The sequence below is a fragment of the Oxyura jamaicensis genome, chromosome 6 (genome assembly GCF_011077185.1).
Source record: "Oxyura jamaicensis isolate SHBP4307 breed ruddy duck chromosome 6, BPBGC_Ojam_1.0, whole genome shotgun sequence".
NCBI lineage: Eukaryota > Metazoa > Chordata > Aves > Anseriformes > Anatidae > Oxyura > Oxyura jamaicensis.
Window position 1 is genome coordinate 26,628,429 of NC_048898.1, and position 24,782 is coordinate 26,653,210.

The following is a 24,782-nucleotide window of genomic DNA, read 5'->3' on the forward strand; positions in this document are numbered from 1 at the left end:
GTGGCCTTGCTTGTCAAGGCCCATGACTTCTGCTATGGAAAGACTTTTCTGCTGAGCTTTTCAAGAATTAAAGAACGTAAATAATAGTGTACAAAATTAGGTTATAGTTTCAAGTTCTCATCAAGTCAAGCCCCCTAATGGGTTTCAGGAATGCAAAAATGGAATCGGAAAGTATTCTGAAAGTTAAATACTGGAAGCTTAGCCTCTCCAAACAGTAGCTTCATGCATAGGTATCAGTGAGCTTTGCAAATACAGACTCCGAAATTAAATCATTCTTGTGATGTGTATCTGGATGAAAACTGGAGTGTGTGCTAACCTGAATAAAAGTAACATTTAAAACTTAAACAAGATTGACAAAATACAGAGGTTTAACATTATGTGGCACTTCTAAACGTTTTAAGAAAAAGGCAGTAATGTTGTCAAACAAACGTCAGAGTTTTTGTTTAACTTATTTCTCCCCTCTTGCCCATACACACACCAGTGTTTCAGATCGATCTGGTATTTGGAGACAAATGGTGGGAATGGGAATTGTTTTGCCTACCTAGCTTTCTGGCAGTTGTCTGCAGGAAGCTTTGTTAGTCTTTATCAGGTAAAGAAGCTCTTTTCTGCATTCTGCGTATGATTTCCAGTAGCACTTGACACTTTTCTTCCTGCCCTTGATTGAAATCGTTGTATTTTAATAAAAGAAAACGTATTCCATCTTTCCAGCATGATTCTTGTCATAAACCCGTGAATTAGTCTTTCAGAAAACAATGAAGCCATCAAACTAATAAGTTTGATATCAGTTTGAAACTGTGATGAAAAAGTGATATCAGAATCTTGTCCTTAGTAGCTAATCATTTAGATTAGATAATTTTCAATCAATTTTATACTAGTAGACTATCTAGTTTTGGCTATCTTCAGGAGATATGAGAGATTAAATGACTGACAACTACAACAAAGGAGAACTCAGGATTTGCTGAGTAGAATTTTTGTTCTGATTTTTTGTACTATAATTGTACTGCGAAATCCAGAACCTGAATTTACCAGTCACACATGTGTATAGTTTGGTCGCCTGTAGCCTCATTACTAAATGAGTTTTTTTTTAGTTTTTGTTTGTTTGTTTGTTTGTTGTTTTGTTTTTTGTTTTGAGCAAAGTTTATTGGGGTGGGGGTTGTTTGTTGTTCTTGTAGTTTTACAAAGGAGGCCATAAATGATGACTGTGAGAAATCAACAGCAAAGGAATAAGAGGATTACTTAGAGTTTGCTGCAGAGAAATTAGCACTGCTGGTGGACAAGACCAAAACTCAGGGATAATTTAAGTCCTTGTGTGGCATGTAATTATGTTGTATTGGACCTTTAAAATTCTTCAGAAGAAATGTTCACACATCACTAACCTGCTGAGCATCTGCCTGAAGAATAACAATGTCATGAATTGGAAAGTGTACTCTTAAAATGAGAGATTGTTTAGTCTACTTGGTGGTAGGAAGGATGAAAATTTGCTAATTTTTGCTAGCTCTTATATTTTAACTAATATGGGAGATTTGAAAAAGGCAAAGGAAGGCCAGTACAGAAATTGAGTGAAATGGAAAGGACAGAGAAAAACAATTTTATCATAAACACTGAGATTTATGTTCTCTACAATGTTAGTGTAGTTCTAAGACAATTCATTAAAAATCATTGAAATTGTTTCAGACATATCTAGAATAATAGAAACAAAAGTGAGACTCTTCCTGCATCCAGACAAACCTATACATTGTAGTTGTTAATGCTCCTTCTGTCTTAGATTGAGGAGTATACTTTACATGTTAAGATCAGCTAATCAGTTAATTGTTTTCTTCGAAGGCTTGAAAAAATATTCAATAATCTAAATAGTCAAGAGCTATAATTTATTAGAATTATTTTATTAAGTTAGTCTATCTGCTGCTGGAAATTTCATGGTGGTTTCTTGAAAGATATGTGTTCAAAATGACATGGGACAAAGGATTTCTGTAAGGGAGGGTTTGATTCCTCTACTATAGTGTTTTATGCATAAGCACTTCTGGATTTTTTCGCTAGTTTACTTCAAATGTTGCCCAACTGCATGTTCTTAAGAACCATGGCTGTACACAGTTGTGTGTGCAAGAGGTATTAGTACTTCCAGTTTAAAAACCTAACAGAAGAGTTTTTCATTGGCCTGAATGCCTTCTGCAAGTAGTAACGTTTTTCCATGAGTGTTAACATGGCTTAGCTTGCAGGATCTCACTATGTAGCATTTATTACCCAAGAACTTTTGTTTAGCTTGGACTTTGCTATATTAACTAAGTGGTAACCCAGAAGATTTGTCTAACATTTGCAAGTTAGAGCAAAGTCTTCACCTTGTCCTGTTCAGAAGATCTGCTGATAGTTTAAAATTACAATACTAACAGATAATTTTTCTTCTTGAATAAAAATTGCTTCAAATATTATTTTTTCACCAACTGCCTGCCTTCCCCTGATAGAAAAAAAAATAAGGGGGGGGGGGGGAACAAACAAACCTTTATGTTTCTAAGACATGATTTTATTTACATGCATATAATGCATGTAAATAAGGAGTTGTTTGAGAAATGTGGTTCTAAGTGTGCCTGGTCTTGCATAGGTGGTGGGAAGCATATGGTCTACTTTATCCATGCAGAGAAACTTCCTTGCTGCTTTCTGTCACTGCTGTGTTTATTCAAATGCAGTTTTCTGTGTGAATGGCACACACGTGTTGATTGTGAAGGTAACATTCTTTCAGTACGGCCTTAAAGCTAATTACTCTTGGTGGCAGTGGGGCTTTGTACCTCATTTGTGAACAGCTATTTATACTACTACGCCAGTACAAAGCAATGTTTCACGTTACCAGTTTACCAGACTATTACACCATTGTGTTTTAATCCACTGTAGGTGGATGGAGAATATTAGCCATCTGTTTTATTTAATGATATAATCAGTAAACAATATATGCACTTTACACATTTGGTCATTAAAGATGCCCATATTGTTGGACCCTGTATTTACATTGTAAATTGGTGTATTCACACATCAGCTCATTCTGGTTTAAAAGGCTTGCTGTGTTCATAAGATGGTACAAAGCAAGCTCAGTAACTGCTCAAACCCAGCGCAGGTGGTCGAGCTAGTTGCCACACAGATCAAAAGTCAAACAACTGTGAATCTTCCTTTGAAACGGCATTTAGAGAGACAAAGCGGGTCTTATCTTCACAAACAAGAAAGAGTTATAGATATACATCATGAAGTTATGAGAACAAAAAGGGGTTTCATAATCACTCTGTATCAGAAAATCCAGTACTGCAGACTTTTGGGAAGGCATCTTTGGAATATAAAGACCATCTTATTTTACTGGAAACAATTTGGAGGAGTGAGTCGGAATTATTAAATATGAGAATGTTCAGTGACTTCAAAACTTTAGAGACAAGAAGTTGTCTGCTTTCACAGTCAATTTAATTTCTTTCTATTTTCAGCCGTGCTTAAGCAGAAGAAAACAAACAGCAAGAGCAAAACCTAGTCTTATTCAAGGGACAGAGGTGAATGTGTTTGCTAGCGTGAGCTAGAAACAAAGGAATCTGCTTAAGATTTCAATTTTCCTAAAGTATCCTTGGTAAATGCCAAAAAAAATAGCCACCAAAGTACATGAAAATTCACCGATAAGTAAACTTCACTTTTACTTCACTGATAAGTAAAATCTTCTTGTTTGTTTGAACTTTTTAAAAGAGTTGGAAGATAATTTAATCCTGTATTAAAATTAAAACAGTAATGTTAATTTTACTGTTTCACTTCAGAGTTGGTGTTCCAGATGCCTAAGGCACATATTGGAGGACTCAGTTCACAGTTTAACCTGTGGGCTATTTTTGAACCTGGCTGATGTGCTCTCTAACTGCCCCAGTGATGCTGTCTCTCCGTTGTCTGCACTTGCACCCAGGGCACTACCTGTGGCTCACACTTCCATTAGGTGGCATGTGTTGGCGTGTCTCCACCGACAAGAATCTAACACATTTGCATGAAGACCAGACTTCCATACCCCTGCATCCATTTTTGAGAGACAATTTGTACCCATAAGAAAAAAAAAAAGAAAAAAAAAAAAGTAAGTATAGCAGCACTGAAAAATCATGGTCTGTCAGTTGTATCCTCCAATAAAGTCTGTACAGAAAGGAGGATTTCCTGCATCAGAGTTCTGTTCACAGATCAGACTCTTGAACTGCCATTGTATTAAATTAGAATGCATCATTTGCAGTAGCTTAGCTACTTTTGGTACCATGGAGATCATAGGCTTGCTTTGTCAGGATATGCATCTGGTTCCAGGAAACTTTTTGCAGTATGATTCTGCTAGAGTGAAACTGGTGATTGGATCTGATTTTTATTTTTTTTTTCCCCTTGTGTTTTATAAGGAAATATAGCCAGGTTTGCCACTAGGTGAAGGCCTGACTGACATCACCAGTAGACACTGGGGGGGGAAAGAATTTGTGGAAGTGGTATGGCTAAAAAGGGGATTGCAGGTCAGAGAGGATGGAGGAGTCATCTTGTACTTACCAACACACAACTGCTCAGCAGTGATGGGTCTGCTGATAGAAGTGGAGCTCTGTGTATTCCAGGTCTTTAGCTCAGATTGAGATCATCTTTCAAAGCAGCAGCATGTCTATGGGGATAAAATCTTAGTCATTTTGTGTTGTATGTGTTTTTCTATATAAAAAGCTAGAAGCAAAATATTAATACATACGTGATTGAGATTTTGGTTTTGATTTCTGTTCCTACATAATGCAGCTATACTCAGAGGCACTGAATATATATGCAGTGATAAAGTCTGTGTACTAATAACATGTAGGTTTAGTTTCCAATTAGTATTACAAACACGAGGACATAGCTTTCTGGGTCTTTACATTGGTTTCAAAAGCAAGCTAACTATATTCTTATTTTTATTTTATTTTAATCTTGGGGAGAGAGGAAAGAAGAATGTTTATTTACTAGGGCTTTTTTTATGTTGCCATCAATTTTAGAGATAAAGTATTTTCAAGTGTATGAAGGAGGAGAAGATAAAAGATCTCATATTATGAGCCTTTATATATGCTTCTAAAATATACTATAATTTCATGGTTAAAATATTTAAAATAAAATAAGACTCATCTATAAATGTCCCTATTATAGGCTTTTCATACCTGTATTTCATCTAAGTTGAATATTAAACATTAGGATGTTTCCATATGTTTCATTATGTATTGCCTTCTGATTTTGAGATACTGGGTCACTAACACATTTCAAATATTGTAAAGGTGTTGGGGTTTTTTTCCCCATCACAGTCCAGGAAAGACAATCAGAAATTTGACGACATGTTTGAATCATGGTTTTGTCTTGGGTATCTGTGGACCCATCTGTTTCAGTGCACCTCTAAAATGAGGATAATGTTCCATATCTCAGCAAAGCATTCCAAGGGCAACTGCCCTTAATTAATCTGTACATGGTCTTCACATGACAACATGATGAGAGTTTGTGAATGATGGGCTGACTGGTAGCAGCGCCTGTCCTGATTTGGAGTCATGGCTTAAATGGATTTAAAAGGGGTGAAAGAGAAGCATGGGAAGAATTTAGACTAGAGGAGTGGGAGGTATTTTATTTCCCATAACAGTCCATTACCAAGCACGTACCTGATCTCCTTAGCCCTTGAATGTAGATACTCAAAACGAGAGGTATCCATTCTTTGTTTTCTTCTTCAGATAATATAATTTTGAGGTCTACAGGTGACATTATTCATCTTTCCTTAGGTGATATTTTTGTTGTTTTGCAGTTTAGTGGGTTCAACAAATGCTATTAATGCATTCTGGAATCATACTGATTAAGTGCATATAGAGGAGCAGTAGTATTAAATTTAATGTACTAGTCTAGGCAACTGCTTCTTTCTCATGAAAGAAGACTTACTTTTTGCTCTTGTCAGAAATGATGTTCTAGTAGTTACTGTGGTCTGAGATGTATTATTGCTGACTGCTGTCAACTAGCAAACAAACAATAGAAATGTTTGTTAAGTACTTTAGGGTTCCTCAGAGAAATATATCCCAACAAATGCAACATTTTATGACTTGCTTTCACAGTGATGGTATTATCTTGTTCAGAGAAGGCATGGAAGACAGATGTATGGACTAAGAGGTAAAGGTAGACAGACACTTACTTCCCCTGACTAAAATTAGCTCCTAGATTGCTTTGCTTTCCCACTGTCACCTCTTGCCTCTGGGGAAACATAATTTATTATAGAACCGGAATGGGGAAGTCCATGAAGATAATCTAGGACACAAATTCTCTGATGTATAGTAACTTCATGACCAAAGATATAGTTGTGATCCTTTGAAATTCCAGTATTTTGTTGTTCAGTTTCTAATTAAAGAGACAATAAAATGTGAATTTGAATTGCATTTTGTTGAAAAATGCAATGGCATGGTGCTGCCCTTAGCTGTAAAATTTGAAGAGAGTTGTGTAGCAGTCACATGTTGAAGGATAAGGCAAAATGGAGTTTGAATGAGATAGCTGGTAATGATGCTGTAGAGCACCCTCTTCATGAAGAGTATTCATTACAGAACACCTCTTGGGCTGGTGTACTTGGTTGGTCATATTTTAACAGCTGTCTTTGAATTATTGATGATATATTAAAGCTCTACCAGCAAGCAGTGGGAGAATTAAACTCCCACATGCCAGTTCCTTCAGATGATTCCTCTTTGAGGAATCTAAGTGATCAAATGAGATAAGCCATTTATAATTCTTCAAGCGGGAAGTGTTCACAAGTATGGTGGTTTCTTAGTAAATTCTTAGCATTCTCTTTGGAGTAAGATGGAGTATTTAAAATAGTATGATACATATACATGATGTTAAGCGTATTATAGAATTGTTTTATAATAAACTGCATAAAGCACATTAACAGTGTTCCAGATGCTTAGCAGCCTGTCTCCAAGGAAATAGGAACATTGTCTCAGAGATTCATTCTGTAAAGATGTAGGTGGTGTAGGGAACATTGAATGCATCCAAAGAAAAGTCAGCGCTGCAGAACTTCTGCCATGCTGTGTTTCAGGCAGTGAATTTTGGATGGTTATAATTCAATGTCCATTAAAATCAGTGGAAATGCTTGTGCCCAAATGCTCCTTCTCTGAATCTGGAAGGAGGAGCAGGTGCACAACATACCAGAGAAAAATTCTGTTTGATAAATGTAGAGACTAGCTTATAGAGGAGTTGTTTTGTCCTAATGCTCCTCTGGCCCGATTACATACAAATTTTGTAGGAACATATTGTTGTGTCTGACCTGGGTAATAAAAATTGGTTGGGAGGACTGTTAAGCCTGCTCTCTAAACCATTAAGTTCTGAGACTTAGTTTGGAACTCACTGTACCCTGCTTTCTTTGATGCAAGCCCTGAGAATTTCTAATCATTGTTTAAAGGAGTGGACTCTTTGGGAGGGACAAAGCCAAGAAGTGGCCCCAGAGGATGCCTCCCCATATGGAAAACCATCATCCCCTGATTTGATAGCTTTCACGCTAATGTGTCTTTCAAGGGGACCACTTTGTCCTGCATTGTTACTTATTTGACTCTTCTTTTATTTCAAACGTAATTGTCATTAGAGGGTTTTTTCTAACGGCATCTGGGGAATAGTAGTTTATTGCATATTGTTGTGTTTGTCTAAAGGCAATTGCACAAGCTTGAAACCTAATCCTTGTAATCTTTCCTACTAAGGAGAACTTGAGATAAATACTGCTGTATGCTTAGTGGGAGTGGGTCTCCACTTTTTGATCATCCATGTCTAAATGTTGAGTAATACTTAAGGGAAAATGTTCTCAAAACATTCCTTAGATGATTATTAGATTATATTTTATGTTTGATAAAAACTGGAAAATTGTGTAAATATTTGCTTAACATCCCACCCCTAAAGCAATTTATTTCCTTTCTGGCCTTCAACCCTCTTGCTCAGTGAAATGAGATCAGTCACTTTCTGTTTATATTCAGTTTCACTTCGCAGTTTTCATGGACGTGTAGTGTGATGCTGTTTTGTATGGAAAAGCACTGCAGGGACATATTTAAATAATAAGTGGGGAATAAAGAGGAAGGAGGGAAAAATCTTTTTAAAATGTTTTCTAGGCTCTTCCTGCATTTTAAAAGTAAATAAATGCTACAATTAAACTTCTTGTGTGTGGCATGCTAATAACTAGTGTTAGTATTAATTAAAAAAAAAAAAATCCAGTTCTGTTTCCCTATAAATTATTTGTCACATAATAAGGCCAGTTTGTAAATTTTATGTTCCTGTGGCTACCATTCAAATCAGCCTTTAGCAAAAGTGAACACATGGGACATCTTGCTTTTACAGAGGAAATCCCTGCTTCATTTTGACACTTGTGGATGTGTTTTCTGTGATGACTTTTTCACATACACAACAATCAGTGCAATACTCACCTAGGTCAACTGTATGGCCATTTCTGTTATCTGAATTTTTCATTTTGGATTAATACATGCTATGGATCCTAAAACTGCAGACATCAGAACAAATGGTAGGTCATAGAGCTTTGTTAGACGGGAAGGGTTCAGAGAAACATTGTGTTGTGGAAAAACAACTATCAGAGTCAATAAATTGTTTTAAAAGACTGAGGACACTTCTCTGCACCAACCAGCATTGAAGCATTTGTGTCATGCATTGCAAAATGGCTGTTTCAGTTGCAAAAAGGGCTGGAGCTTCTCTTGAGTTGTCTTTCCTTCCCACCATGTTTTTGCAATTAAATACTGGATGAAGATTCTTTTTCCTTTCCTTTTCTTTTTTTTTTTTTTAATTTTGTTTTGTTGTTTTGGTTTTTTTTTTGGTTGTTGTTGTTTTAAATGCGTTACTCTTTCCTTAATGTGTAGCAGCTGATTTTTCCTCTGTTGGCTCACTTGGGCACAGAGACAAACCTCCTTTCAAGGAACAGAGTTCCAACATTGTTGTTGATTATTTTAATGGGAAACCATCTGTGTGGTAAGGCAGGCTCCCCAGCTTCTTTCTGGAAACCAAAAAAAAAAAAAAAAAAAAAAAAAAGATGGAAGCATTTTAGCCAAAGGTAAAACCCTTCCCTCTGTAATGTGGATGGACTCACAAAGAAAACAGGCATAAAGGCCTGTGATTCAAGAAGACCTGATTTTCAAAAGCAGCGAGCCTGCAACAAGCAGTCCCTTGGGAACACAGCTTGCCCTTTTTCAGAGTGCGATGTGCTCTTGGTACTTTTGACAAGGTTGCCATTGATATCTGCTGCTACTTTAGGGGGAAAAGGGCCAGTTTGCATCTGCAAGAGCTCCTTAACCTTCTTTTTTTCTGGCTTAGCCCACGTTGCCTTCCCAAAGTTTGAGATGTGTTTCTTGCTGGAGACTTGCTCTTTCTCTCCATGCCCTTCTGTGGTTAGCATAGCCTGTCAATCTGAGATAGTTTTGACTTCTTTTGACAAACACCTTCACTTAGAATTATAGTGCGGTTGCCCTGAAACAAAAAAAAAAAAAAAAAAAAAAAGGCCTTTCTTTTCTTCCTTCCTCTTTATGAACTAGAGCTGTAATGCATCTAAGCTTCATGTAAGTTCACAATAGCACTTTGTCCTCTTTCACATCACTTGCCAAATAACTACTGTTGTGGCAACGGCTGTAACCAAGTACGGTGTCAGCGAGTTTTGCCATAACATGACTGGGTGCCAATAATTTTAATATAATGTGGAACATACTCCAGGCAGTGCAATGAGGCATCTGATTATTAAATTCCTTGAAATGTCATCTGGATTATTTTTTTTTTTACATCAATTCAGGTCTCAGAACTGGACAGTGTTGTGATTAAAAGAAAAAGAACAGAAAATTCTCTCATTATAGTAAACATTTCCAAGAAAACTCTCACCCTGAAGCAGACAGCTCTGCTCTGCTTACACAGCAAGAGCAAAAGCAAAGGCTCTGTGAAGGCTGTAAGGGTGGAGGTTATAATTGTGGCTACCAGTCGTTTGCTGCTCTTTACTGTAGCACTTTCTCCAGTGACAATAAATGCTATTTATTTTTAGGCTTCTTATTCTGAGCTACTTATAAAAAGTAAAAGGTAGGAACCTGGTGAAGCATTTGTTTTTAATACATTGCTTACATTGTGCTCCAAAGCATGGTGTTCAGCGTTATTGTTAATGATTGAAGCATTAGCATTTAATTGTGTAAAGCAATTAAAAAGCTCAATACTACTACTTCTTGGTCTGAGTCCATTAATACAGCAAGCATTAGTAAGAAATATATTGAAGAAGTTGAACAAGGTCATAAATGCTCTGTGTGCAAAGAGCACCTAATGCTTTTTTCCAAGCCTTTAAGAAGTAGGTTTTTTTTTTTTTAAAAAAAAAAAAGAAATGAAAAAAAAAAAAAAAAGAAAGAAAAAAACCTTGTGAGGTGAATAGATAAAAGGCTTTCTTGGTTTAGTTATGTCAGTTTGACTTTTTCCTGTAATTGCTGGGGTTGTTTTGTTCCTAAAGACGGAATGGATGCCAAGCTGAAGAGGTAATTTCTGAGCACTGTTTCAAGATATTGTGAAAGTTCTCAACTTTTCCGTAATAAGAAAAATAACACTTCTCTAATGATGTCTGTTTATTGCATATTGTTCTTCTGTATGCTGTTCAGTGCAGCTGGCAGCAAGTACTTGAGGGAAACCCAGAGCTGAAGAAACAGTGTAGAGGGACCTGAGCAGCCCTGAGTACCTGCATGCTGTGTGCACCAGCTCCTCTGGGTGCTGTCAAGCTCAAGCTGCACGCAGTCCTTACCTTACGTCACTGTGGATGAAATCAAAAGAGATCATTTGTGTTTGATCCCAGGTGTCTTTACATTTCAGTCCAGGCAGGAAAAAGCTTTTGGCAGCGTGAAGCTGAATTGGACATGTCCGGATGTCACTCTCCTTGCGTCAGATGGGCTGACTGTGGGACATTCTTTTGGTAATCTTAGGAGTTGCTCACACAATGAAAGGTCCAGATTTTTCCAACCTATAAAGAGTTGTAGCAGAGCTCTGTAGTTGTAAAGTATCATTAAGTGCTCAAAAGCAAAGAAGTTTTTACTAGGGAGGAGCTCAACCCAAAACCCTAAATGTGGATATTTCTTAAAGCTTGGAATCTGTATCCGCATCTGAGTTTTGCAGGTTATATGTGCCAGTAGTGCATTAAACCAATGTATGACGTGGAAGTTTCCCTAAAACTTACAGTGTTCCACATCCAGGTGCAGCTACAACTAATTTCTGCAGGCTTTGCTAGGCAGTTTCCAAGGGAAATTTTTGTTTAATTTAATATCAAGCCAAACCCACTGTATATCTTTCAGTCTCTACTTAATATTTAAACGTGTGCAGAACAGAAGCAGCACAGGCAGAAATAATATGGTGTTTCCCAAACTGACTCATTTGACCCTTAGCTTGGGAAAAAGACCAACCTGAAAAAGGAGAAGGAAATTTTGCCTCTAGATCCGCATAGGTTTTGGCTTCCGTAGTGATGCTACAAGCATGACATTTTAAAAGGATGCAGTTGTTTTCAGTCCAAAAGCTAGCTGATTCTTCACACATAGTTGACACTACTGTTTAGGCTGATGAGGGTAAATTTTAGGACAAACCACAGGAAATGGCTTGGAGAGGTGGAGGATATTAAGAAAATATTGTCCTGCTGCTTTAGAAGTAAAATGAAACACTTTGGACTCCATTTTCCCATGCAGTGTTTAAAGCCATCATTTTGATAATTTTTTTCACACACAAAAAAAATATTGCAACTATTGAAAACAAATGTGCTTCAAAACATATAATTGTTTTTCATAATATCAGAACAAGTCACATGAAAATCCTCTTCTCGTGGAGGGCAGCTAGAGGTTTTGTGAAAAACTTTCCTCTCCTTTCTCTGTCCCCTTACCACCTGTTTTAGGACTAATTGTATCCCCTTGGAAGTACTAACTTTTGTGAGAACTTTGAGAGTGAAAATTGTTCAACTGTTTTTTTTAAGGAAGAATCTGCTTTAGCTGGGAAGTCAGATGCAGCAATTGGACCAGAAATAGCGTTTTAAAGCTGATGGACTGTATTCACTTTGGTATGTAGAGAATGGCAAAAGCAGTCATTAGTACTGAGAAAATTCTGTTCTTTCTCTGCCCCTGCTGCAAGATGAGCAAGGGCTGACCTTAACTTTTGTTTGTTTGTTCTCCTGTCAGGTAAAGAATCCCCCCACCCTTAGGAATGTTTTATTCTCTTTTTGTAAGGGGGTGGATTCAACTTTTGTGAAGAAAAATGAAAAATCCTTGACTGATATAAGAAACAGCTGCACAAGACCTAAGCTAACAGATTTTGTTTTCAGCTTTCTACCTGTGAAGAAATAGAGTATTTTTAGGGTGAGGGGTGATTGTGGAAAGCAATGATTGAACAAATAACTGTTTTAAGGCCGGTACTAGAAATGCTTGCCAGTATAGTAATGTCAGTTGGAGGTGTGATTTTTGGCTGCATGTGTCTACTGGCAAAAGCCCTAGTATAGACATGGTTGTACCAGGAAAAAAAAAAAAAAAAAAAAAAAAAAAAACGAAAAAAAAAAAACCTTTGGCCACTACATTCTATTTTGCTTGGGGAGGGTATAAGCTATAACAACAAAAGCACTTCTTTTCTGCTGGTGAGTTGCAGCTCCAGTAAAAGCTAATACCAACTCAGTTACACTGTTGTAGTGGGAAACCTTCATAGACCCGACTTCTGAGTTTGGTATCCTAACATTAGCAACTGTGCTCTTGTTATTGTTAATTTTAACAGCAGCAACATCTGAAGGTGATTTGAGTGCCTTGGACGTTGTAGCATTGTAATGATCTGGAGTTTACAGATCTGCATTTAATTTGCTCCCAATACTTGGAAATACAAATTATACAAGACTCCATCTTTTGCATGCAAGACATTTCTTTGCAGTTCTTTTCTAATGGCTTTTTCCTAGCTGCATCTCAAGTAAAAAGGCCTACGTGCTTTGCAGCTAACTAAAAGCTGAAGAATGAGATTGTCTTTGGATTTGTTTTCTGACTCATTGCATGACTATTTATAATGAGACATAGTTCTTTTAAGTGTAATAGAGTTCATACCTAGTTTTTGCAGATTTTCCTAGAATATCTTGAATATATTGGGATTCTGGTGGAGGTATTGTCATTACCTCATGGGACTGCATAGTCACATGTGTAATGCAGTTGGCTGTCCATGTAAGCTTTTCCTTATGTTTTACTCACACATTAGGATGAGAAAGGAGTCTTTTTTTTTTTCTTTTTTTTTTTTTTTTTTTTTTGTTTGTTTGTTTCATACTGAAAAAAGGTGCACTAGCCATCTTCAGTGCATGAAATCAGAAGGGGCAAATACTCATTCCAGGTCCCAGCTTCATGTCACAAGAACATTTCAGCTATTGTGTAATCTCTCCAGAGAGTCCTCACACTGAGAGGGCAAAAACAATACTGTTCTCAATACTGCTAGGGACGTGACTCCTAGAGATGTTGTGCTGTCTGCCTTTGGTGATCACTACTGTGCTTATCTTCCACTTGATATTTCATGCCAACTGGTTTTTATAAGGGCATACCAACATTTGAGCCTTGATTGCTAGACTGTTTAGACTACTACTACCACATTATAATATGTTACAATGTTTTGTTTTGTTTTTATTTTATTATTTTATTTTTACTTTAAATTTTCTTTGACTTCATTGGGTGTAAAATTAGGCCAATGCTGAATGCTTTTGAAAGTCCCACCCTTCAGTTGGATTTGGTTTTGTTGTTGTTTTCTATATCGGATGCAGGACTCACTAATATGTATTGGCATAGCATCTCACTGGAGCAGAACAATGATTTATTGTGCTAATTACTGACATCGCAAAGCCACAGACAGTAATCTTGATCTTGGGGAAAAAAAAAAATGAACACTAGGTTAAGACTTATTAAAAAAAATAGTTTATATGAGTCTGGTAGGATAAGAAAGCTAAACATGTTGGGTTTTAGTGTGTTTCCTTTTTTAAGTTTAAGTTTATGCCCCTTATAGTTAATAATTAAAATTTTTAAAAAAGGAAATTCTGGGGAAGCTTGGTGTTTGATAAATGATACACACATCTGAGGTGTATTTTCAGTATTCCTCGTCTTTCAGACTCACAACTTACCTAATTCTAGGCTCAGAAAGCATGAGTTAAAATAATAAAAAGTTAAATAATTTTAAATCGATAATTTTTTAGAATATTTGGATTTTCTGGCATATTTTCTTTGTTGCTTTGTGACTTGGACAACAAACATTGTGAACTGAGTAGCCTCAGTTTGTTAATCTCTCCCTTGGGTGCATCCTTTCTTAGTTCAGCAAAAACACAAACAAAAAAATCTACTGCATGTGGTCAGTACTCAGTTTTCTTGGGCTCGTGTGTCTTGTTGAAACCAGAATATTTGCTCTCCAAGACAATCCCAGTCCCTCATTCTTGGTAAGAATTCTTAGTTTTCATTCTGGATTTTAGCTGTTAACCCCTTGGCCATTTCAACTTCCAAAGTCAACCAAAAAAAAAAAAAAAAAAAAAAAAAAAAAAGATAATGGCCTGCTTATCCAAAGGGAAATAAATACGCATATTTAACATTTTACTTTTCCAAATAACTGATCTGCTTTTGTTCAAATCTAAAAATGCCCCCAAACAAGCAAATAAAAACAAATGGAAGATCCCCTAGCCAAAACAAAAAATGAGATGCGACATTCAAGAAACTTTGAGTAATGAGCTATGAACAGGAGGTTAAAATGGAAATACTCTTACAAGTGAATCTGTAGTGTCTGCTCTCAATGCCTTAAGTACTTTGGCTGAAAGCATTGCAAAAATCTATAGGACTGATCAAATTCTGGCATTTGCAGCTTCATTCACAGTATGAGTGGGTTGCTAGCAACTTTCTGCCTGCAAATGACAAGGTAAGATCAAGACTCAGTTGGGAATACAAGGGAGTTCCTCCAATCCTGTTGCTATAACACAAACTCTCTCAGGAAGCTGTACCTTAGCTCTAGAAATCTAAATGAGTTTTAAACAAAAATAAAACTTTTTGCAAATATATATTTTTAGGGCACCTACCAGGTGAAAGTGTAGTATGGCAAAGGTTTGCCCTGTGGTATGCCCTTTAGCAGGAGAACAAGAAAGAGCTGGGCAAAACAATGGTTTCTGGCGGAACGTTTAATTGAAAGCTTTTCCCTTAAAAATATCATCTTTCCAGAAATGCAGATGTGCATGATAATCCTATAGGGATATTGGTATTTGGCCTCTAGGATTTTAAGAGTCCTGTTCCCAAGGTTAAGATATACAGAAAGCCAAATTTTATTTGAAACTATTATACAAGACAGATATGGAAGCTCATGGAGTATTACATTGCAAATCACATGTTAAAGAGAGACACATGGCTCTTGAGCTATAAAATGAGTAGAGAAAGGAATGATTTTTAAAAGATATCTTTAACCACTTGTTTTACTCATTAATCTGCTGTTCACAAAGCATTATTTGCAGCAAAATAATGCTATTATAGGATTGTTTTTGAAAAGCAAACAAATATTTCAGACATTTTCACCACTAACATAACTGTAACAATAGCAAAATAAATACTGATGGTGAGCAACGTTTCTGTGAGTGAATGTGTTGAACAGCTGCCACTTTCCACCCTTGAGACTTCTGCGTATCTGTGTTGGATGAAGTGATTCCTGTAGCAGATTTGTAGTAAACTTGGAGTTGCAGGAGGGTTAAAGGGAAGAGCTGAATCTGTGGTACTGGGCCTTAATGTAGTTTTCTTTGAATCAAGGGGGACTTCTGCTATTGGCATGACAGGGCTGTTGCTTATGAACAAGTACTGAACAAATGCTGAATGCGCCCCACGGCCAAACTCCTGACCCAGAGCAGCACCCCAGCAATAGGGTGCTGTTTTCTTCCACCCTACACACTCTACTTCACTCTGCTGAGTACTCACTGGCATGTATGGTGTCCTCTCAGTCCCTGGGGCAGTATTATCCTTACCTGCATCTTCTGAAATGACATCAGGTGTTCTGAAATATTCAGTCATTCTAAGACTGTTATTGTTTCTTGTCAGATTTATACCGACCTTGAAAAAGGACTCAGAAGTTTATCAGGAGAATAACATTAGTCAGAAATTGCTTGCTACCTAAGTAATTCTGTTCTTGTGGCCACGATATTTTGCATGAGTGGGTTAAGTTCTGCTAGCAAGCAAACATCTGAACTTGGAGGATACAAGTTTTCAAAAATATATTTGAGGGTATCGTACTTTGCAGAATACAGTTAAGCCTAATGCATTTGTAAACAATTTAAAGAGATACAATGAATGGTTTTGATTTTCATAAATCATTGATTTAGAAGATCACCAGTTACTTCCACTTTGATGGCAAATTTTGTTGGTGGTGATGGTATATCAAACAGTCATTGGAGGTAAACAGTTCTCTATCCTGAGAAAACGTTAGCATTTTGTACAAATACAAATTTTTGTATCAGGAAGATGTGCATACTTCCTTTTTCTGATCCCCTTCTCTGTGCCCCTAAGTAGCACATTATATGCTGTAAGACATTTCCATAAGTTACGGAAAGTCCAGCTACAGTTCCCATTTTTTTTTTTATATTCAGATCAAAGCCCGGACTTTGAGCTTCCTATGTCCCAGCCAATGCTGCAGTCCAAGGGTTCACGCTTTACACCATCACAGAAAAATACCTGTTGCTGAACCATTTCAGTGGCTCAACAGCAGCACCCAGCTCTATGACAGTCCACCCATCCTCATCCTTTTGTCAGACAGTGGCAGTTCCCAGGGCCTTGTTGGATTATAAACTGTCACAGAAGTTGGGATGCTGTTTCTAGATTTGGCCCAGAGCTGTTCATCTTCATTTCTTTCAGGCCTTTATAAAAAGACTTTGGATAAGTGTTACTTGAAAGACCCAGAAGCAACTTGTCAGCTGCCAAATGGGAGGCCTGGTCATTGTTCCCACTTCAGCAATCTCTTTGTTCATCAGGATGGTACTAAAGCAGATCACAAAGTTACTGAAGGGTTGCATGAGCTTTCTACTCTTGTAGGTACAGTGACATAACAGCTGCCTCTTGGCTATGAAGCTTGCTGCTTCGTTAAAAATAAAATCTGTTTAAGTGTTACACTTTTTTTCAAATAATTCTTCAGTGTTCAAAGTAAATTGTCTCAGGAATTATGATAATCATTGGCCTTTAATGAAACCGTAGTGCTTAAAATCTAGAAACTAATTCATGGTTAGTCATTCAAGTTCATCAGAAATATGATTCAAGTTGGGACAATTAGACAGTTGCTTCTTTACTCAAACTGTCTAATGATATTTCACTGATCTTCCACAAATGATAATAAATTAGATGAACTGTATAGTCTAAGTTGTTCCAATTTTAGATAGTTAAAAAGTGACTTACCAAAATTGTTAATGGAAGTTATTCAAGATGTGCTGTCTAAATCCTTTCCAATTAGTGTTGAGGTCTTGAAGGGCCAGTCTTAGCTTTTTATTAATATGTTCAGTTCATTAATGTATTTTTTGATATATGCATAGTGTGACTGTCTGGTACATCTCAAGATGTTGCATAATTATTATCCCTTTCATTTGTTTTACTTGGGCTACACCTTAGTCTTGCTTAAAATTCAGAAATATTTCATAGCTTAATAACTTAATAACTCATTAGAAAGCCATGACATGTACTTGAGGTTACCTGAAAGGCTATCCATAAACTTCAGATAATTCATTGACAGTATGACTGTCATTGACCAGTTTAAATATTTAAGGTTGTGTTTTGACCTTTTGCCTTACATTTAAACCATGTGGAGAAACTGAAATGGATTGTGTACAAAACTGGGGTCTTTATCAGATATGTATTTTTTTAAATTACTACTTTGATAATAGTATTATATATATAATTTATTATATATACTTTTTAAAATTGTTGCTATATTATGCAGTTTTAGTTATGAGTCTTCCTTATTAAAATGCATAATAAAAAGAAACTCTGCTTTCAGTTTTGGAGCAAAATCTATGGCCAACAAATTATTAATTATTGCCTAAATATTATATGAGATGCAAATCTTTTTATTTTTTTATTAAGAAAAAAAATAAAAAAGCTGCTTATAAATGTTATAATTGTGTTTTATATGTCTTTCATGGTTTTGTTTTGCCACATATGAAAATGACTTGTTTTGGATGCTTGAAGTGATGTTCTCTTGGTAGCTTCTTTAATGAGATGAAATGTACAGTACCAAGATTCAAGGAAAAATCACATCCTAGAGTAACAAACTGACAGCTTTAGAATGACCTGCTCACTTTTGATGGGCTTTTCTTGAAGGACCTCAAATGACTGGGTAAGTCTATGATTTGGCTTTCCTGTAAAAATGCAGCATGTCTTTAGTACCTGTTAGACCATCAACTGTAAAGATTTCTAATGAGTGAAACAAATTGTAGCTTTGCACCCTGCCCAGCTGCGTATATGCCTGGTTTTGTATGGAAAACGCTGTGCTGGTGGATACACATGATGTTTCTCTAGGTTGGTGATGAGACAGATTGTTTCCCATTCTCTCCTTGTTTATGTCCATGAAATAGTTTGATTTGATGAGTTCAAATGTGCATGCTGTACTAGAAACAAAATAAGCATGTTTTAATTAGCTTATGTCATAAAATATAAGCTGTCATACTGCATTTTAAAGGATTCCACAGATTTCCATTACCATCCTGTTTTGATTTTACTTGGTAATTGTATATATGTAAAAGGGCTCAGTGATAAGCTACCCATGCAAGGGACTAATAATAAAGAGGGATGGAAGGAAGATGTGAAAGTATTTTATTCACTGGTAGAGCTTCTGTATTTTTGTCTTTTGTGCAGACCACCATCTTCAAGGCTACTGTTGTCCCTCTGCCTCATACTCTTCCTTGTCTTAGTGTGTCCTAGTCTATGGATGGCATAGCTCGGTATCTCAAGGAATCATTAGGCTGAATAGTAACTCCAGAGCATTTTCTGGTATGCTTCTAACACAGTGCACATCCTTCACTCAAGGCTGGAGGTAACTTTGAAGAAAGCATTCAGTATCACACCTGCAAAGGAAAATAGCCTGTTACCACAGTATTTTAATGCAGCAAAGGCATTTTCTAGCTGTCCTTGTGGACAATTAGTGACCCACAGCCACATAATGTACAGTGTTTTGAAATGACAATTTGATTATAGGTACTTATTGTCCAAGAGAAGATTTGAGAATGGGCAGTGGTGTCTAAATGTTGTGACTTTTCAAAGCAGTTTGTTATTTTTGAGGCTTCCCCTGAAAGGATACATACATTTATAGCCAAATATACCACTGTTATGTATTTTTCTTGTTCATAGCTCTCTCTTTTCCAAAGGCTTCTGTGTTCTACAAAGCTGCTTAGAATCTTCCTGTACCTTTCAAGTTTTGTATGGAGTTACTTAATTTGTTCAGATGTGGCTTCTGCACCTCACCAGGTGCCACCTGTACCAGGAGCTGTGTGTGCCCTGCTGTCCTTCTCACAGTGCTGAATGCTGGCCAGAAAGGTGCACACACTCTTTCCCATGCAATGCCAGAAGACTCTGGGGGATGTTATGTTATTGCCCTGGAGAGGAAACTGTAGAACCACTTAAAGTGTTGTAACTCGCAATAGCTAAAAAGCTTAAGACTTCCCTTGAGTATTAGTTTCAAACACCATTGTCTCTCTAGTAAAGTCTAGAGCATCACATGTAATCAGGATGCACAGTGAAGTGATATTAGGGGTCTGGTTATATTATGTCATTACTTAGACATATGTAAGAATGCAAGTTCTTACTATAGTGAAATTTAAGACATCTCAATGGGAAGCTTTGAGGCCCCTTAATTCTGGAGTACATGCTTCTCAAAGGCCTTTGTGGACCCATTTAACATGTATCGCATTAAGTGTTTTTTCTCCTAGCACCTGTGGTTTGGTTCACATTCCTAATCACCTTTGCTTACTCCTAAGTTAGTGCCAAGCTGTTTCCAGAACTGCTATGCTCTCAAAGGCCTTTTCTGCTAGGTTTGGTTATAAATATGTACAATAAGTGTCTTTATTATTTTCAAGTTAAAACCATATCCAACTTTTGTCCTTTCAAAGAAATTTGGCTTCCTTTTAAGTGACAAATAAGCAATGAATTTGAGGCTGAAGGTGCTGTGCTTTTAATTTCCACAAGGTCAAAGATCTTGTTATATGAAGAATGTACAATGACTAACACTGCTTTATTTTGGGGAAAGAGAGCGGGAAGCACTCCATCTTGTATATAATGCATCTATAACATAGCCCAAAGCTCTCCTTAGAAACTAGAGTGAAACTGGGACTTAACTCACCCTAATTGCTGGAGCAGTCCAAGATTTTTGTCTGGTTGTAGAGCACTTTTGCTCTATTTATGCTATAACTTGGAAATGCTTTCTAACCATTTCCTAAGGAAGCACAATTTAACCGGTTAGCAGACTGATTTAGAGGCTGAATTCCAATATCCTCATTCTGTGAATGGTTCCGTTGGCTTAATTGACTCCTCGGGAAGTAAGGACATATTCAGAGTAAGTGATGGACCTTGGTTTTAGCTAGTTATATTTAGCAGCCAGCTGAAATACAGCTTCTTATACAGGTGAAAACAATGGTACTTTTTATAATTCTGACCTCAAGAGATATAGTCACTAATATAATGAGAATTTAAAAAAATTATTGATACATGTGTTTTTTAACCATCACACATGATGAAGTACTCTAAGAAACCAGAGGATTCTTTGTTTACAGTTAGTCAACTAACGCTAAGAAATCTTTCATTGTAATCTGTGATTCAAGTTTTGAAAGAAATTTTATTCCTAAAAATAAATTGACAAGTGCATGAGGTGAGAACGCAATTAAAAATGCTGTGACAATTTTATAAACAAACAAGACAAGGTACACTGAATTTCTCAAGTTCTCAGGAGACTTAATAGATCTGTGACAGGAGCTCAGGAGCTGTGCTATAGACTGTTGATCTAAACATGTTTCTCTGAAGAGTAATTCAAACACATACTGATGCATCCCAGAAAGGGGGTAGAGGCACCTTTCTCATGCAAGTTAACTACTCTGATATTCCAGTTGTTTAATGAAGAAAGTATGCAGTTCTGTTATCATGACAGAAAACAATGAACACAAGTTCTTAACGGCTTTTAGAAGAACGTTCTTAAAAGATGCCATGTTAATTACTATTTGGTATTTTTCAGTTTAATGATAGCTAAATATGGTGCTTGCATAGGGTTAAATTAATCAACAGCTTCCTAATTAAAACAAATACCTTCTCCCAGGGTTTTAATATGTGGACTTTTTTGTTATTATTAAACAGTCAAAATGCTTTTGTCAGGTAAGGCAAGAAATGGATTGTTGAACCTAGGAGCCTCCTGCATACTATTCCTGAATACATTAGCATTAAATATTTTGCCTTCCAGACAATAAATTATGAAAAAGCTCTTTAAAGTGGGGATGATAGGGAAAAGATGATGGAGGGCAGTGAGATGGTGGTTAACACATTCACTTGTGGTGCTTGCAGACTTGTTTCAGATATTCTGTAGTTTGTGAGAATTGTCTGTTCTCAGCTGAGTTTCTTTATTGGGAAACCTGCCAGAGTGGCCTACTTTGAAAACTTTAATTTGAAAAGGTAATGGACTTCGAAGTTTAAGATGAATATTACATCTCTGGACGAGAATTGGCAGAGCTGTGGGAGAAAGGTTTTCTTCACTGGCCTTCACTTTCATGAGGTTTAAAATTCTCCAGATTCTCAACTAAACCTTTTTTTTTAAATTATAAAATGAAGTTTGTTTTGTTAACTTTAATGCAGGCTTTATGCCAGTGTCATAGAAAATCACAGAGAAATATGCAGCCTTTGTGACACTGTTTCCCTTTGACAATCCTCCATTTCCATCTGGTAGACTAACTTCTGCCACACCGTGATAGTCATTTGTTAGCACTGTTAATGAGCTATACGGCTTTGGTAAACAAGAGATCAAATTAGTGTGACCCCTTTCTTTTCATAAATGAGCTAAATGAAGAAATTAGTAGTGTTACTGTGATTTAAACATGACAATATTACCCTGGCTACATTTTATAAGAGTATGGCTCAAATGGGTAGCTGGTGCATTTTCGTATACAAAATCCAGAGTCTGCTTTGAATGTTTATCTTAAATTTGTCTGTAAACTATGAAAGTCCATTTCAACCACATAATTGCCTTTTAGTATCCTTTCCCATCAGCTGTAAAATGTCAAACAAACATTAGGAAATTCAGCAATGGGTCCATTTTATGGGTGCATAGTAAACTTCTTCACCCCAGTAAAGTTTATTTAGGTATCATAAGTTGATAGCATTCTAATGTATGAAGAAAGGATGTTTTCTTTCTTCTGAATCAGGCACTGTTCCTCTGATAACTATCCTGAACTAAAATATAATGAAGTCAGCTTTAGTTTTATGAGCACTAACATGATGTCCCATTCTGGCAAGGTTTATAAAATAACTGGATGTATACATTACATTAATATTAATAAAGAACAGAGAGATTATAAAAAGATGTTTTATGGGACATGAGAAGAATACACCTTTTACATGACTATACTGGGAGAAACACTTTTCTTCTCTGCAAAGGACTAGCAAAATTGAGAAAGAAAATCTGGCGTCAATAGGGCTCTGAAGGTTTTTTCTCACAGCTCTATTTGAATTTAGTGAAGGTGAGTATTCTTTCCCTAAGACTCCCAATCACCCTCTAAGTTTCCATTGCAGAAAACTTTTCTACAATCCTAGGTAAAAATCCAACACACTCCCACCCCAGTTACTGGATCCTATAAGATCTTTCTATAGGAGTAATTAAGAATACTCATCTTTTCATTTTTTTCCGTAATTCTGAAAAAGCCATGGGGGAAAAATAGCTTTTACAAGAATGGAAAGAATTCCTTCTGAGCAAAAGTGACTTGCCCAGTGTCACATGTCACATGTGCTGAGTGAGGAATTTTGATGCAAGTTGCCTCATTCCTGCTTTGTGAGCTCTGTCCGTGGGATAGATATTGTCATGACTAAAACTGTCTGCATTTTCAAGCAGTCTGGAATGGAGCCATGCATCGATGTGTTCAGTCTAGGGTTTACATGGGATCTGTTTGCGTAACTGAAGGAATGGAATCTGTGTAAACAATTCCCATTGATTATGACAGCTAATGCCGGCTCAGCAGTATTAGACTCAGTACTTACATATTTCAAGCTAATATCTGTTTTCTCACTATCCTGAAGTGTTTATTAAAAAGATTTAGTATGTAAATACTCAACTGTAGCACCCAGTGCTGAACATCCTCTCCTTTTAATAGGATTTTAGTTTTGTTGTAGTAATAGTAGCTTAAGATCCATTGATGGCACAACCTTGTGCTAATTCAAGCATTATTACTGCCTGTGTAACATGCTGCCCTGAGTCATTCAAAAATAAATATGAATTAATTCAGTGGCTCAATGGAAGATGATGACACAAATATTGTAGCAGACCAGTAAATTGATGGTCATTGTTAAAACCACACACAAACAAAGGGAGAGCTTGCAATGGTTTCCAATTATTACCTTATTGTCAGGCTGACATTTCCCCTTGCTTTGTCAAAGGTCTGTTTCTTAAGCTGTGTCACCCACTTTCCAGTATTGGTTCAACAAAGCTGTTTGTCTGTTCTAGCAGCTCTTTTGGTATTGTCATTTCACTGAAGCACCCTATAGAGGATATATTACATGCTCACATTTTCCTTCTACCCGATCTCATTCATAGGGAACCTTTGGTGAATCTTTTGCCATATTTTATTCCAGAAGAGTTTGTAAATCCTTGGAGTTGACACGAGTCCCCATCAAGGTCTGTGCCAAATTTGGTGCTGGTGCCAATGGTCTGTTATCCCTGGTATAGCTTACCCTACTTCTCTGAAGGATATTAGCTGAGTCAACAATTGTGTGCTTCTGTCACTACTGCTACATTAACTATGAAAGTTTTGCTGGAAAAATAACGTTGGCTGCATTTGGTTTAATTTTGTCTTTCTTGTTGCTAGCCAGTACAGCAATGCCAGAAAATAAAGATTCTCATGGAGACAACGTACAAGTTCTCTGTGACTTGTAGATTGATCTTGAAGCTGATCCTTCAGTGAGTCTTTCAGTCTCCTAACCACCTTCAGGTTGTGTGTAGGGTCCCAGCGAGAAAGAGGCCACACTGCTGTTCTGTGGCTGCACAGCTAGAGTTCCTAGCCCAGAGTGACTGTCCTGCTCTCATCTCTTCTAAGCAGAGCAAACTTGAAAGGTCCAGTGTAAACTCTACCACCATGTTCTGTTCTTCTGCTTCTGAAGTGCTGCAGATACAATCAGGGGACAACAGCCATGAAAAGCTGGAGGTGGTTCTTAAGTCAGTGGTGTTTTAGCAGTTCTGCTCAACCTTGATTTGTCCCAAGCTGTTTCCAGCCTGTCTCTCACTAAAGAATGCGTTCAAATTCAGAATTTAAGAACTGGTGAGATAGATTGGGCTTGGTCTCTATTTTCTACCAACACAGTGGTAATGCAATAAGGTGAATTGACTGCAGGAAAACGGCAGTAGCAAAAGCAGTGCAAATATTTGAACCACCTTCCATCCCCTCTCTCTTACCATGTGGGTGAGAATGTTTAATCCTTCAAGAGCGTTAAGGTTAAAGAAGAACAACTGACTTTCATCTCATTAGGTTGTGTTTTGGTATGATACACGTCTTAGGGAACATTATGAGGCAATACCATAACCCAGTTAGGCAGTTTGAGAATGTATGT

At 36.9% G+C, this 24,782-nt stretch overlaps 1 protein-coding gene across 4 annotated transcripts in view; it reads left to right on the forward strand.

The window, feature by feature from the left end:
* The window catches only part of VTI1A (vesicle transport through interaction with t-SNAREs 1A), a 276,546-nt gene that overhangs the window by 171,746 nt on the left and 80,018 nt on the right, over positions 1 to 24,782 (forward strand). The window lies entirely within an intron of this gene.